At 41.7% G+C, this 16,828-nt stretch overlaps 1 protein-coding gene across 11 annotated transcripts in view; it reads left to right on the plus strand.

Annotated features, from left to right (window-relative positions):
- Positions 1 to 16,828, plus strand: part of SULF1 (sulfatase 1) — a 183,328-nt gene that overhangs the window by 9,946 nt on the left and 156,554 nt on the right. For 3 of the 11 annotated variants that reach the window (XM_061123449.1, XM_061123442.1, XM_061123450.1), the window contains exon 1: positions 15,320 to 15,590. The exons of the other annotated variants lie outside the window; for them this stretch is intronic. The gene's annotated coding sequence lies outside the window, so the exon portion shown is untranslated. Of the gene's footprint in view, positions 1 to 15,319; positions 15,591 to 16,828 lie in introns of those variants that run through there. 11 annotated transcript variants of the gene reach the window in all.

The raw sequence follows: 16,828 nt of genomic DNA on the forward strand, positions 1-16,828 counted from the left end.
GGCAAGAATACTGGAGTGGGCTGCCATTCCCTACTCCAACAGGTAAATACATGTGCATCTAAATGTTTAATAATATAATTTTGAACCAATAAAATTGAACTTTCTGATCATCCATGGGCATCAGACAGAATATACCACTGTGATGTTGTTTATGACATATTCCTCCTTAGATGAAAAGAATCTTTTCTCAGATTCAGAAAATAATTGGCTCAATAACTCTTCTAGTGTTTTTAAACTTTAGGGAAGTAAGGGATTTTCAAGTCAGAACAACAAACTACTTCTGCACAATATCTATAATTCTCTCCTTTCAGCTAAGAAAATGTTAATGGAGAAGGACATATAATTTAAAGAGTAAAGAGGCAAGAAGAGATTAAATATTTAAGTTGCTTCTGCTCATAAACTTTCAGCTTCTAACTTGGTTGACATCCTTTTACAGAATGTGTGAATGACTTATTTTACAAGTGATATAGACACTCCCTTTTTCACTCACTACAACGACAAATCATTCTTAATTTAAACCTTTGAGAAAGATTTCCCTGCCCTCCTGCTTTTCTTTCTATCTCCTCTTGTTCTACTCTTTTATTTGTCACATTTCATTTTAAGCTTCTGTCCAAAAACAGGAGAGCCATTCTTGATACTAAATCAATGAATAATTTTCAGGATTAGGTATAATTTTATTAGAGGTAGAAGATTATATTTACCATTTCACACTCTTGCACCAGATGTGGGGCAGGGGCGGTGGGGGGTGGGGAGCGGGGCAGCATGATTGAAAGAATACACTGCTTGAGTCTGCCAGATTTGGGATTTAAATTGCTAGAAATTTGTGGGAATAAAATTGACCTGGGGAGACCTGACAGCATTTTGGTTCCTCAAAAGAGACTTGGGTTCTGTTCAAATTTTTAATGAAGATTTTGGCCCATTTTATTTTACTCAACTGAGCTTGCTGAACCATGTTCCCTGGTTCCTATGGGAAAAATGCCAGCCTAAGTATCCACACCTGTAAATCTAGTTCTCAGTTAGGGTTGCCACCCATGGGGGTCAAATTGGCATGAGTTAGTTTATACTTGGAAGCTATTAATGGCTAATGACTGACTTGGTCATTCTCAAGACATCCAGTGCAAGGAACCAAGGAAAAAAGACAGAATACACTCATTCCATCATTAGAGCAATAAATGTCATCTGCAGCAAGCACAAAAGTTGGGTTTAACTGTGAAGTTTAACACTAGGTCTTTTCTGCTGGCGTCCACTTCGGTCAACAGGCTCATGAGCCTGCAATATGTGGAGATGAAGCTATGGACTATAGGCTGATATTCTAAAACTCCTTCATCCAGACTGTCTAAAGTCAGATTTCAATTCAGGATTCTATTCCTACATGTTCAACTTATCGACCTGTCTCAGAGGTACAAAGACTTCTTGACAAGGAGAAGCATAGTCCTTGTAAGAAAAGAAAAATGAGTTAGTGGAGAGGAAGGGGGAAAAATACCAGTCAAACATACCCTGTTTTAGAGTCATGTTTTTTCGACACAAAAATAAGGACAGAAAACAGAGGAAATAAGCTTTATGAAACACTTCATGTGTAGCGGTTGTTATTCTCATTAGTTGTTTTGCTCTAAAATTGGAGATCCAAGGACTTCCCTGGTGGCCCAGTGGTTAAGATTCTGTGTTTCTAATGTAGGGACTGTGGAGTCAATCCCTGGTCAGGGAACTAAGATCCCAAATGCCACGTGGCACGGCCAAAAAAAAATAAATAAAAAAGTTTTTAATAAAAAGTAGATAAAACCAGAAATCCATTGAGCTACCCTTCTGGGCAACCACTGCCTTCATCTCAGAAGTGGAATTGGAAGTACTCTTCTAATTGCTTCTGCCACTATTCTAAGCCCTTTAGAAGTTTAGAAAACCCTACTGGACTGCCTCATTGGCTTCAGGTAAAGCTTATTTCATGCTGGGCAAGTAACAGATTAAAATGTTACTAGCAATGAGAAAATTTGCTGAACAGTGGCAGTTGTGTTATAGCTGGGAAAAAGAAACAGAGTGGTACAGTGGGAAAACATCGGCAACCTGAATTCTAGAGCTTGGCTACCATTAATAATGAGATATTGAGCAAATTAATTAACCTTTCAGGAGCATGCCTCCCACTACCTCTTAACCTTTATTCTACTGTTCCCTCCATCTAGGTTAAATTATTCTCCTTAACTGGCAAGCTCTGCTCTTTCCCCAAGACCAGTCTAAATAAATAAGATATTCTCCTTTGAAATTAAAAAGCATGGTGAGAGGAACAGGGAAGGACTTTAATCCAGTTTTGCACCATCTCTTGCTCTTTTTCCCACTCATTTTATATATCACTATTAAACTAATCTTCTTTTAGCATCATTTTCATCATGCTCTTCCATTATTCTAAAATAGTCAATTTTCTATAGCAGCCAGCTTATTAATAAATAAAACACCAGCCTTTAAGGACCTGCATCATGTTTTCCACTTGAACCATATCCCTTCCCTGATGTACTTTCTGTTCTTTACTAAGTTGGTTCAGCATCTCCTAAATTTCCATCATTTACTTTTACCGCTAAGGATTTGCTCATAGTGTTTTCTGGCTCAGGCTGTCCTCCCATCAGAGTTGTGATGTTCACATCTCACCCATCCTTGAAGAAAAATTACCCCATTACTTACATGGAGCTTTCTTTTGTTGGCTATACCAACTATTAATAAGTTCCTTCTCATAGGTGATCTCTTACCACTTAACAGGATGCCATCTAATTTTAGCTCTTGATTAGGTACAATTTTGCATTTATTACTATTATTCGTAGATTTTTAATATTGCTCCCTCTCTTTATTATCAGAAACATGAAGACAGATGTTGAGTTTTAAACATCTGCCTCTATTAAGCATAGCTTCAAGACGGTATATTTGATATAGGCCATAGATCTTCATTATATATTCATAGCCAGATTGGTCAAGGATAATTGGGATAGAAAACTGCATTTTAGTTACTGAGAAATTTGAGGAAACTAATCAAAATAAATCCACAACCACACCAGGCAATTCTTTTGACACTGTGGAAAGCACTATCTCGTGCACCAGTTTCCTGGCTTAATTTTTTTCCATCTTCCGCACATCACTCTCTCAGCGCTACATTTGGGCCAGCTGAATTCCATCCAGAAACAGATTTAAATAGACAATAGGCCAACTAGAATTCCCATCCTCCTTGATTAGATGTGAAATTACAGAGCTGGGTGTCACTCACATGCCAGCCACTCAGGAGTCTATGCTATCAATTAATTTCTCTTGAGAGCTGAACTGAGGAGATTGTGACAGTTCCACTTTTAAGGGCATGTAAAATTACGGCTAGACCAGAATTTTAGGGACTGTGCCAGGCAGACAGACCCATCCCACCTGGATGAAAGTATCCACTATCTCCTGCATATCATAAATTAAAATGCCCTGAAAACCCCACAGTAAATCATATTTTTTTGTTGCTGTAGTTGGATTTGACTATAAAAATTCATTGGCTTGAAATCACATTCTCAATTGTAGGACAATTTGCCAGTGAGATGAGAGGTTTTAAATCACTTAGAAGAAAGAGGAAATTATCCCACATTCTATTGAATCTACTAGATCTTATTTCTTGTAGTTTTCTGAAATAATCACAATTAAGGCTAGATTTTCCAAGAAAGGCATGGAAAATATCATAGAAGCATAGACTATCAGAGATACACCTCAGAGATCATCTAGGTAAAAATCCCCCATTTTACATCTGAGGAAACTGAAAAAAAGTATGAAAGTGTGTATGCTCAGTCGTGTCCAACTCTTTAGGACACCATGGACTATAGCCTGCCAGGCTCCTCTGTCCATGCAATTCTCCAGGCAAGAATTACTGGAGTGGGTTGCCATTTCCTTCTCCAGGGGATCTTCCCGACCCTGGGATCGAACCGGCATCTCTTGTATCTCCTGCATTGGCAGATGGATTCTTTACCACTAGCACCACCTGAGGAAACTGAAGCCTGCCTAAAAAAAATCTTAAAACCCATATTTCCCAGAGATAGTTCTAGGCCAGGCTTTATCAAAACGTATAAGGCAGTAAAATTCTACCAGGACTACTGGATTTCATGTGTCAGTTGTCCTCTAGAACTGAGGAAAACATGAGGGTATGAGGCCAGCTCTCCCACGGCCCCTCTTACTAGTGCCATGATGAATAATCAGGGACTGCAGAGAAATCTCAGGGCTGGAACAAATACCAGCAGAAGCATGTACTATTTTGGTGTATTCTTTGTGGAAAATCCATTCTACCAGAAATACCCAAGCGCTGATCTGAAAGTTTGAAGCTTTGTTATAAAGAGCCTTGTTTGTAAAGGCACCTTTTAACCTTTGCCAACAGAATGCTACCCAAGTGATGATAATAATATTAACCATCACACCCTCAAAACATTTTCCCTTGAGTAAATCACTGGAACTTGCAGTCTTTGGATAGGCAAAGCAAATACGTCATTTTTGCACACCAGAAAACAGCATCTGAGAGAGGAGTCTAGAGAGCTAGTGAGTGGGGTAATCCACATTGGAACTCATGTCTTCTAACACCTACTTCACTGCTTCGTGCTTCCAGTGATTCCAAATACATATATTATTATACATGTAATACATTAGGGAAACCTGTTGCCTTCCATGGCTTCCCTGATGGCTCAAGACGGTAAAGAATCTGCCTGCAATGCAGGAGACCTGGGTTTAATCCCTGGAGTTGAACTACCCTTCAGTGACGTCACCTCACTGAGAAATAAACATTGGACATACGTCCTCAGGTTCTGGAAGTTCCCCAAGAGAAGTATAAGAGCCATATTCTTCAGAGTTTTCTAAATTATGTGAGTGTATAAACCAGTATGTACCTACATAATTTATGTCTAAAACAGATGTATTTGTACAGGAAGTAAAATGAGACATTATTGGATTATAAATGTCTTTCAAAGTCATTAATTTACATTTTTCATCTTGCACTATCAAGAATAACAATTTAATAATTCCAAAAACGATTAACTTAGAATTTTTAATTGTGGTTTTGATTTTTTTGGAAAAATTAGCTTTGCTTTTAAAACATATCCTATATTTCTATTTGTTATTTAAAAAGTCACTGATTTGCAGAGCAATGAAAGGAATATGTCACAGGAAAAAAAGAGTATGTGCATTGAGATTGTTATCATCTATATTTCAATTCACTGAGAGTGTGATTGAAAACCTGGTTAGAATTATAAAGAAATCAGGCTTACCAGTATTACATCTGCTGGTAAAAGGGAGAATTCTGTTGTGAATGTAGAGATAATTTGGCAGAATAATTCCCTGTTTGTCATATAGCTAAACTTTAATTACAGCAAGTGCTGAAAAAAGAATTCTATGAAAAATTATATCTTTAGTCCATAAGAATAATTTGTTCTTTGAACTAAGCCTATACATTGGCCAGTTTTCCAAACCTCAGATTTTTTTGGTAATTATTTTCAAATACAAATATTTTTATAAAAGATAGACACAGGAGAGTTAAATTATTTGCATATGCTAATAGAGCTGACTAGAATCCAAGTATTCTTATTTTTCCACACTTCCTCTAAATCTATACTCTATTTCTGTAAAAAATGAACAGTAATTTCCACTTAAAATATTTGTAAACCACAATTACACTTTTTACCAAACAGTCATCAGTACCACAGCTCAAGGAAAACTCATAATTATTATTTTGCTATAATGTTAGTTTATATATCATATTACCCATTTCAAATCATTTTTATAATCCTATTTTATTTGATCCTCATAACTTTTTGAATAAAGTAGATAGCACAGGCATTATTGGACCCATTTTACAGATCAAGAAACAGACTGTGAAACTAACTGGCAGTCATATCCTGGAGACAGATACACAAGTCCGAAAATTTCAGAACAGGACTCATTCCAAGGTATCCTCTTGACAGTCCGGTGCCTTTTCATACCCCTAATGACTGTATCTAAAACTTCGAGGGCTCATGCTTTAGTAATAGACAAAAATAACAGTCACTTCAAGAACAAAACCGAATGACTGAAAAAGATGCCTATGTTTTACTATTATACATAACAGCTAAGTATATTGAGTATATTGCTATCTGCAAGGAAGTGCTTTATATATATATTATCTAATTTAACTTCTCCACATCTCTATGACATGTAATTCTCATAGTCCCCATCATACAAACAAGGAAGCATGTCTGCGAGTCTAACTTGACTGAAGTGCAGAACTATCAGGGCTAAGGCAGGACCTGTGAACCTCCCTCCATTAATTACATTGTCCTATTCCACATTTTCCCTTTTTCCTTTAAGCTCAGTTGATATTTCAGCCAAGTTCTTTTTCACATATTCAATGATCTTTAAATTTTGCAATTGAGAGAATTCTTTCCAGGAACACAGTTTGTATGGAAAAGCACATGCTTGAAAAAGCAGGTACCATATCCTATTTGCATTGGCAGCAGTCTCTGGCATATATTAAACATCCAGTAAGTGTTTGCTAAATGTAAAGGATGTTTGGAGTTCTCTCTTAAAAAGCTTTTAAGATGTCATGATCTAAATATTTAAATGGTTGTTGTTTAGTCACTAAGTCGTGTCTGACTCTTTTGCAACCCCATGGACTATAGCTTGCCAGGCTCCTCTGTCTATGGGAGTTCCCAGGCAAGAATACTGGAGAGGGTTGCCATTTCTTTCTCCAGGGGATCTTCCCAACCCAGGAATCGAACCTGTGTCTCCTGCATTGACAGGCGGATTCTTTACCACTAAGCCACCAGGGAAGTCCCGATACTTAAATACAGGATTTATGAGTCGGTTCAATTTGCCAAATCTCAGCTTTGCTGCAAAACACATAGTTTCAAAGCCAGGAAAAAAAAATGATAAAGCGAACAAATTTCACTTAAGAATATTTTTTAAGCCAGTTCTTGGAAACCTGAACTGCTCTGTCAATAATCTGACAGATTTGGACTGTCTAAATAACCTTTCTTGGATAACCTCCTATTTCTATGACAAAAGTAATGCTGTCTCACCGCTGGTGGAAGTCCATAATTTTTCCCTTTGCTACAACCAGTCAGGATGAAAAGTAAACACAGGTGACTTACTATGTAAGATGCCCTTGCAGACGCCGGCTGAGCAATGATGCAGTAAAGGATCAGTCAGGGAAGACGTGAAGTCCAGGTAAGTGGCAGGATACAAAGGGTACACTTTTCCACCTCCTTTCTTCCTACCCATGATTGCAGCCATCCCTTTTGTGGACAGCTCCAAAGTTTCTGATATTTGCTTGTATCCGTCTTTCCTCAAACACGAATAGTTAGGTGAGCTAAGAAGACCGCATTCCGCTACATCTTTCCTGCCTGGTACTATGACCTTTGTCCTACCCCACCCAGCGCACAGACACTTTAAGTGCTCAGCTTAACTTGACTGCAGGGTTAGTGAATTTCAGGGTAAAAAGTGCGTTCAGGTAAGTCAGTCACATGTCGGTCTCAGGTTTCTCCACTTGGCACCGGTTTACAGCAGCAAAGCAACTCCTTTCAGGCTCTGCCCGTTATCACTTCTCTTACTGTCCATCACCCTCGCCTCGGGCTCTTGACCTCTGGTTCTTACTAATACGCCTGCCAGCCCCAGACATGGGTATCTGTAGATACTGCAGAATGAGGCTTTTTCCTGTCTCCGGCTCAACACATCCTCCACCAGCATCTCTCAAAGACTGCATGACTGTACGACCCCCATGCCTCCGCTTCCCTTCATCTCCTTCACCTCCGCACCTCTTCATCTCCTCTTCCCACTCTGTGCTCCTGTGCTTTGCCCAGTCCCTGCTCTCTGGCATATGCTTTTGCATTTGCCATTTTCCCCTCTTGTTCAGTCGCCAAGTTGTGTCCGATTCTGTGCGATCCTGTGGACTGCAGCACACCAAGCCTCCCTGTCCCTCACCATCTCCCAGAGTTTGCCCAAGTTCATATGTCCATTGAATCGGTGATGCCATCCAACCATCTAATCCTCTGACGTCCTGTTCTCTTTCTGCCTTCAATCTTTCCCAGCATCTGGGTCTTTTTTCCCCCTCTACTTTCTCTCTCTCTCTCTCTCTCTCTCTCTCTGTCACACACACACACACACATACACACACACACACACACACACACACCCCTAGAGGGAGCAAACTGGATTTGGTCCTGTTGAATTTCTTGGATCATATTGCCTGGGTTCTTTTTTTCTATGTCTCTCTAATCCACTATTTTCTAGCAAAAGCTTTCTTTGGATTTCTGACACCAGCCCTAACAGCTTGAATTTATCAGATGCTCTGAATAATTTTGCTCCCGGCGCTGAAGTCACAGCTATAACACTTGGGTTATTATTAATAATTATCAATCACTCTCTTTTTTAAAAGAGCCTTACTGTTATCTTTTTGTATCATTTAATGCTGTTGTTTAGTTGGGAAGTCATGTCAGACTCTTTTGCAACCCCATGGGCTATAGCCTACCAGGCTTCTCTGTCCATGGGATTTCCCAGGCAAGAATGCTGGAATGGGTTACCATTTCCATCTCCAATATCATTTAATATTTATATTTAAATACAGAAACCTAAGCAGCTGTTGCCAGGGTCACCGCTCAATATGTACTCACTGAAAAAAGGAATGTTTTTTACTTACTCAGGGCAAATAATACTAAGCTAGTGATTAGGACACAAATGCCCTAAAAGAGTCAGAAAAAGGAGAAACTAAATGATAACTGACTACTGACAACATGCTGGACACTGCTATAAACTTAGTTATTTCTGTACTAGTCATTCTACTTAGAAGGACTAGACAAAAAAAATTACACACCTGTAGAGCTAGGATTTGGACCCAAGTTATTTTGTCTTCAAAAGTCAGTGCTGACTTTCAAAAGAAAGTTCTGCATAAATCCTAAAAGGTAAAACCCCATCATTAATTACGTGGAAGGATTTGCCTGCAATTTACACCTTTTCCCCAGACTAATTTAATTGCCAATGCTAGTAAAGTGCTTCTTCCCACAATTTACTAGGCTTTTTTTGTAAAAAGCTAAATGGAAGTTTGCTGTCAAGGTGGTGAGGAAGAGAAGGCTGAGATTCAAGTCAAAACTTGCTAACTGGTGTGCAAAACCATGTCCATTAAGAGCGGAACAACTCTTAGAGAATACAGACTGGTCTCTACATCATTTGTTAAGGGCTGACGTAGACTTGTCCCCGTGGGCTCACGCCCAAGTCAGCCCCAAGAGGGCTGAAACAAACCCCCATGGAAAATAATATTGGTTATGTAGAATCTAGGGCATTGCGATGAACACACTGTTCGCTGTTTTCGTGAGGCATTATTACTGTTGTTACAAATTAGCAAGACATAACGTGCACTTAATGCATTTTCCCTCAATTTACATGCCCTTCCTTCTTAAATCATTTCCAGCAATGCTTAGGAAATGTGAAAGGAGTTTATCAGACAAACGTGTTGTCTTTTCCTCCAGCAGAATGTCAGATCACTTCTTGAAAGATCCTCTCCAAATGATTCAACTCAAACCGATTTTAACAAACTTGACTATACACACCATAATTAGGAAGCCAATTCATTCAGTTCATTTGCATCCGTCTAAATAATTTTTCCTGACAGATGACTTCCGTTCTAAGTACCAAGTACTTTTTAATCCTAGGCAGGTTATTGCTGAGGATAAACGATTTCACATTCTCATAAAGATGCCAGTCATTAAGAATATTAACACGAATTCCTTCCCCTCGGATAGAAAGGAGCTGTCATTTTAGCAATGTTGCTGCATCAGCCTTTCTATTGTCAAACACAACAAATGATGAGAAAATCAATTTAGTCTTTAGAATTAGTCAAGTGAGGAATTCTTTGAAGTGGGGGGTCAGGGTTTTTGTCTGGATTCCGTAATCTGGAAAAGCGGGTACTGTATAGGCGTTGGTAAAATGTTGTGAAATTTAATGAGGACTGTTTGCTGCCATAGACCTTCCAGACAGAATCTATCTCTGAAAAAGAATTCCCCACTCTTAAAATAGAGGTTTGATGAGCACCAGATGTGGTTTAAACGAAGCCTTGTCCAGCTGAACTCAGAATATATTTTGATCTGTATGAGGCACAGTCTAGAAAGAGGGGCAGTGAATCGATCGACCAGAGCCTGTGTTGAGGTTGGTGGTGGGGCTTGAATATATTTATTTACTCCATAAAGCTTCTCACATTAGGCTAAATGCAAATGAATTTTAACAAATACTTTCTAATAGTTGGAGGATGTCATACTTGCTGCTTATGAGACAATTTACCATTTTATTTCATGTCTAAGATGTGCAGAGGGTAGCATTTCAATGGGTATCCACAACCTTTAGGATGATCTGTGTTCTGGCGATGATTGCAAGTTCCACATCTCAGTTTCTCCACCCATAAAGGGAAGATTAGCTCGTTCTTCAAGAATGACAAGCATTTAATATTTGGAAAAGACTAAATAATGAAGTGCTTGGATTCTATAGAAATGCCGAGGAGAAAAGAAGATTTATTTCAAGTCAAAAATCTAGTACAAACACGACCTTCCTATTGTAAATCTCATGAATAGGGAAAGAAATTACATCGAAGACTGTTTCTTGGGCTGAGAATTTGGAAATACATTAATATTGGGATGCTTCGGATGGTAAAAAAAAATATTAAAAACATCTGCTTATTATAATCTCTTGTCTTTGGAGATGAGAAAAATTCTTCCTGCTACACTGTCCTGAAAGAATGCAGTTAGTAAAGATTTAAATGACAGGAATGAAAGGGTCATCTTTTGATTTCTTTGCCTTTGGGCAGGGCTACAGTTAAGCCACCTCAGGAAAGAGAACAATGCTGTTTCTTGGAAAAATCTCCAGGTGAGAATAATAAGAAGAGCACAAGGGAAAGCTCAGGGACCTTGAAGTTAATAAAGGTCAGTTTCAGCTAATTTCAGTTCAAATCCATATCTATTTGCCAGTAGCCTGATGCTTCGCTTAGTGAAACACCAAAGGATGTGATATTTGGCACTAGTTCTATGAGAATTCCATTTAGTATTAGCATGAATGTCTGGTCATTGTTTTGTTCGCCTCCTCTTCACCCCATGGGGGAGGGAGGGAGTCCTGTCCTAGGGTTCTCAGATGACCAAATAGGACGTCTGACTTGGGACACAGGAGATCAAAAGTAATTTATTAGTCACATATACTAAGAGTCCAGGGGGAAGTGGACACTCTGGGTCACACGGGGCAACACAGAAGCTGCATTTAGGAACAGAGGGAAGAAGAAGAGGCTATAAGGAGCAGGCTCTGTAGTAACGGGAGAGTGAGAGGTACCCAGGATCCCAGGGAAGGATGTGATTGGCTGGTTTCAATGACTGTGGGCTGGCAGGGAAGTAAACCCAGTAGGATGCAGAATAGGTAGACTGCTGCTGTCCCCCTGTAGGGGAACTAGCCAGTGGGAGAGTCTTTCCCAAATGGTGGGGAGCATATCAGGTAAAAGTAGGGGAACACACAGCCTTTTGGAGCCCCATGAGGCTCAAAGATGTCAGGGCAGCATGTGAAATCTTAGCCCTTCCAAGCCAGTGGTTCATACAAGCTATGTCAACATATGAGATGCTTACTTCCCCTGGGCTATACCAGCCCCTCTAAGAGAGATGTCTTTGCCATAATTATTGCGTCTCCTATGAAAAAAGTCACCTTGACTGGATTGATAACCTTGGGGCATAAGCAGTTTTCTTACGAGAGTGCTCTCAGGCCAAGGCTATATAAGTAGCTCGATGATTCATGCAGAATTATTCTCTGCTACTCGCTTTGATTTGAATGAAAAGAGAAGGCGAGCCCTGCATCATTCAGACAAATTACATATTTATTCCTCACTTGATTTTCATTTGCCCCGAGGTGAATGTTGACCAGTTTCTACTTCCAGCAAAAAAGACAAGTAAACCACAGTGAAGAATATGTCTGTGTTCTCTCACTTTCTCTGCAATTTAACCACTGAGGAGATAATGGACTCAGGGAGACCTGCGGTTCCAGGTAGAGCTTGGATCTCTGAAGTTTAATGGGGTGTGTGTGTATGTGTGTGGGTGGGTGTGCTTAGTCATATCCAACTCTTTGTGACCCCATGGATTGTAGACTGCCAGGCTCCTCTGTCCATGGGATTCTCCAGGCAAGAATACTGGACTGGGTTGCCATTTCCTTCTCCAGGGGATCTTCCCAACCCAGGGATCAAACCCGCATCTCCTGCGTTGGCAGGTGAATTCTTTGCCACTGTGCCATGTGGGAAGTTAATGCTGGGCCTGTTATAAAATCTTAGGTAGGGGACTTCCCTGGCAGTTCAATTTTAAGACTTTACCTTCCAATGCAAGGGGTGGGAGTTTGATCCCTGCTTCTGGAAATAAGAAACAATGCTGTAACAAATTCAATAAAGACTTTTTAAATGGTCCACATTAAAAAAAAAAAATAGTAACAAAAAAAAATCTGGGGCAAGGCATTTAATTTCTCTAGACCTCAAGTTCTGTATCTTTTTAACGAGGAAGTTAAACTAGATCAAGTGTTAAACTAGATCAATCACTATGTTAGAATGCACATAAAGAACATAAGGCACATTAAAGTGCCTGACACCCAGTCAAGACTCATACATGGTGGTGAAAACAAAGGCGATGCCTCTGATTTGAGCAGGACAAAAAGAGGGGAGATCTTGAACTACTAAACTGTAATGAGATCTCAGTCCTTCCTGAAGCCCATACCTCAAGAACTGAAAGCCAAAATTCCTCTTTAGAATCTGAATCGGTTTTTTATTGTTCTAAATTAGTGGAGGCGGGAAAGTTTTTCTAATTCACTGAGCATTCTGCGTGCCTGGGAGAGCCCGTCGACACACCCCCCCCCCCCTCGAAGTCTCTAAAATGACACCACTGTACATCCAGCCACCACAGACGGCACGGACAGCTTACTGCTTTCACCAAAGACTAACAGGGGAATGTCACCAAGAACGCGTGAACGCTAAGCCACAGAAATTCAACACCTGACAGCTCACATTCTGTACTTCACTCCATATCATAAAACACATCACCAGAGAGCTATTATTCTCACATTGAGCTGCTGTTGTGATAGTCTGCATTCTTTCCACGGTGGAGGAGTTCTCTCATAAAATGCATCCAAGAAGTCTGTGATTTCGGAAAATCTCACCTTTCAGGAACTTTCCTGGCCTTCTAGGAAGTCAGCTACACTCCGGAGGTCTCCTGATGAGCAATAGCAGGAGCTCAGTAGAAGCCGGCATTCCTGGTGCCCTCACGAGCATGCGTCCTAAGGAATGTGACAGAAGGCCAGACGCCCCTCTCCAAATTTTACCAAGCTTTCTAATTTTTAAAATTTATTCTTAATTGGAAGATAATTGCTTAACAATGTTGTGTTGGTTTTTTACCATATATCAACATGAATTAGCCATAGATATACATATGTCCAGGCTTCCCAGGTGGCGCTAGAGGTAAAGAACCCACCTGCCACTCCAAGAGACATAAGAGACGCAGGTTCAGTCCCTGGGTTGGGAAGAGCCCCTGGAGGAGGGCATGGCAATCCACTCCAGCATTCTTGTCTTGAGAATCCCAGACAGAGGAATCTGGTGGGCTATAGTCCATGCGGCTGCACAGAGTCAGACGCAACTAAAGAGACTTAGCACAACACGGCATACATATGTCCCCTCCCTCTTGAACCTCCCTCCCACCCCATTCCACCCCTCTAGGCTGTCACGGATCCCCAGGCTGAGCTCCCCGCACTATACAGAAACTTCCCTTTAGCTATCTATTTCACACGTGGTAATGTAAATATTTCAATGTTACTCTCTCAATTTGTCCCACCCTCTCCAGCTGCGTGTCCATAAGCCTATTCTCTATTTCTGACTATTCCTGCCCTGCAGGAACTAACAGGGGAATGTCACCAAGAGCCGTCTTGGTTCATCAGTACCATTTTTCCAGATTCCATATATATGTGTTAATATATTTTTCTTTTTGTTGTTAATTTATAAAAATTTCCAAACATATCCAAAAGTAAAAGGTATCACAACCCCCCCGGCCCACTGCACAATTTCAACAGTCCCTCAATGCAGACTTTCATCTGAGCACCTGGAGGTTACCTGGGGCCCCTCCACTCCAAGACTGCTGGCCCAGGTGACATCGGGTTGGCTGTCAGCTACATTCAGTCAAAACACTCAATGAAGTGCCTTTCGTAGGCCACCTCCAAGAATCACACCAGATCCCAGACTTAGGAAGCCAGATGTACGTGCAGAATTACATCAGAGAAGCCACGTCAAGGAGAAGAAAAGAAGGGAAATTGGGAGAATTTGGGGGGAAGATGGGATTTGAACTGCGCTTTGAAGGAAATGGGAGGGAAGACATTCCAGGCTGACGTGGAGGATGTAAGGCAGGCTGGGGCTGGGCAGGGAAGAACCGGAAAGGCCATCTTTAGAACATGATTCATAGTCTCAGGAGTTGGAGTAGGTGAGGGGCGTTGGGCTGGGAAGAGAGGAATTAGTGCGGTGACACGTGGAAGGCGTGAATGCCTGGAGGAGGAAGCTCCTCAGGGGTTGGGCAGCAGAGCCAGAAACAGTGCAGGAAAAGAATCATCTAAAGAAAACCGAGGGTAGCAGCATGGGGGAGGGAAGGTAGCAGAGAGGACGAAGTGAAAACTTTCTCAGCCCCAGCTCTGGCCTAAAGAACCCTTTGGCTGGGAGGTTTTCGCTCCCACAAAGAAAAGAACAGAGACCCACGGAGATTTAAAACAGAGGATGGACAGATAGGGTAGGGCTCTGATCCCTGGAACTCCCTGCAAACTCTCATTAGCAAAACGGGAGACCAGGACGAAAGCGAAGCAGCAGAAGCACCCGGTGTGAGTCTAAGAAACATCCGTGTTTACTAAGCACTCGGTCTCTGGAATGCCTGCCTCTCCAAATACCACATCTTCCTCATCCACTCCATCCCACCACGGGCGGCTACTGCGTCGGCTGCCTGGGGGCGGGAAGAACCGCAGCCGGAGAGCCCTGCCTCCCCTGACCCCCTCCCTCCCCTCCTCCGAGGAGCCTTCCCGCGTGGCCGGCCCCTCGGCCAGCTGCGGCTCTGTTTGCCGAGGTTTGCATGCACATACTGAGTTGCCTTTTTTTCCCAGCCAGTTCAGCAGTGTCCCGAAATTCACCCCCAGTGTAACTTCTGCCCCTGCTCCTCCCCTTCTTGGAACTGCCTTTTGTTTGTCTGGCAGCCTTGGTTCTATGGGGGAGTGTGTGATGATAATAATACGCGGGCTTATATAACCCTCTGCATCTCGCAAGCGCTTCGCAGACCGGCCCTCTTGCCTCCCCCGGCCCGTGTCAGGCCGGGCGACAGGAGCGGCTAATAGGAAACCCCGACCCGAGGCGCGGAGGCCAGGAGGGAGGGCAGAGGGGGTCAGAGGCCGGCCCTTCCCGGCCCCCGGCGCCCCCGGAGGTCAGGGAGATAAGGAACAATGACTCTCGCCCCCGGGAGGAGGAAGGAAGCCCCGCTGCCGCCTTATCTCTCCTCCTGTGCGTTCTCCCAGTTCCCAGAGCTGGTTCTCTAGAGAGGACTTGGAAGGCGGCTTTTGTAAGTATGATGCTCTGCTTTTTCTTTCTTAAGTAAAGAACCAAAGTTTCCTCACTGCCCTTGTCCATTTCATCTTATTTATTCCCGAGAATAGATTTCCCGGAGCTCAGATGCTACCCTGATTGGAAATGTGTTTCTGGCCAAAATCTTCCACCCGAATTGGGTCCCTCTTAAAAACAGTAAGAGGGAAAGAGGTTTCTGTTGATCATTTATTCACAATATTGTCCCCCTCGTTTCCCCATGTCCTGGTCCTGGTGGTAGCTGACTGGTCTCCACATACACATCTCACCCTACAAAGGAGCCCTGGTTATTCACCTTGCTTGTTAGGCATCCAGGAATAATGTTGCAACTTTGGGCTTAAGTTTCTCTGCTTTCAGGCAAATATAGTTGTGGGAAGTTTCTTTTCACACTATGATAAACCCCATTTTTCGGTGTAGTCTTGAAACTTGTACTGGCGTGTTTAAACTTTGCAAAACACTGTCACTAGAGTGGACAGGCGAATTCTTACTAAGTTTTTCAGTGTATAGCTGAAAGATCTAAATATTACAGAGAATGAACTTCTTAAGCCCTGGCAAAACCCAAAGCTCTGTTGTTCAACTATGTGTCTGTAAAGGACACTGAGTTAGTTTTGTTCTCAGGGATGATGCTCAAGGCTTTGGGAAATTGTCTTTCAACAAAAGGTGAATTTAAAACTGTAGAAGAAAGATATAATTTCTGAACCTAGGAAGTATGATTTGCTAATTGAATAAGCCAAGAACACAAAATTCTATCTTGGGTAGTTGTTCAATTTGCTTTTATGAAACCATGATTATAAGTTGGTGTACTCTGAGATATAGAAAATTACTGTCTTTATTCAAGTAAGAAAACTAAGAAATATAAATTGTAGAGAGCACTTTTAGTGTCCTGTGTGTGCTAGTCACTTCAGTCGCGTCTGACACTTTGCGACCCTGTGGACTGTAACCCTCCAGGCTCATCTGTCCATGGGATTCTCCAGGCAAGAATACTGGGAGTGGGTTGTCATGCCCTCCTCCAGAGGATCTTCCTGATCCAGGGATCGAATCCGTGTCTCTTGCATCTTCTGCATCGCGGGCAGATTCTTTATTACTTAGCCACTGGGGAAGCCCTTTTAGTGTCATAGTGCTATGATTAATTCACTGAGCTTGATTACTTTAAAAAGCTATGAAAACCACATATAATGTGTGTGTATCAGTGTGTGTGTGTGTGTGTGTGTATGTAAA

This window comes from Dama dama, chromosome 21 (genome assembly GCF_033118175.1).
Source record: "Dama dama isolate Ldn47 chromosome 21, ASM3311817v1, whole genome shotgun sequence".
Classification (NCBI taxonomy): Eukaryota; Metazoa; Chordata; class Mammalia; order Artiodactyla; family Cervidae; genus Dama; species Dama dama.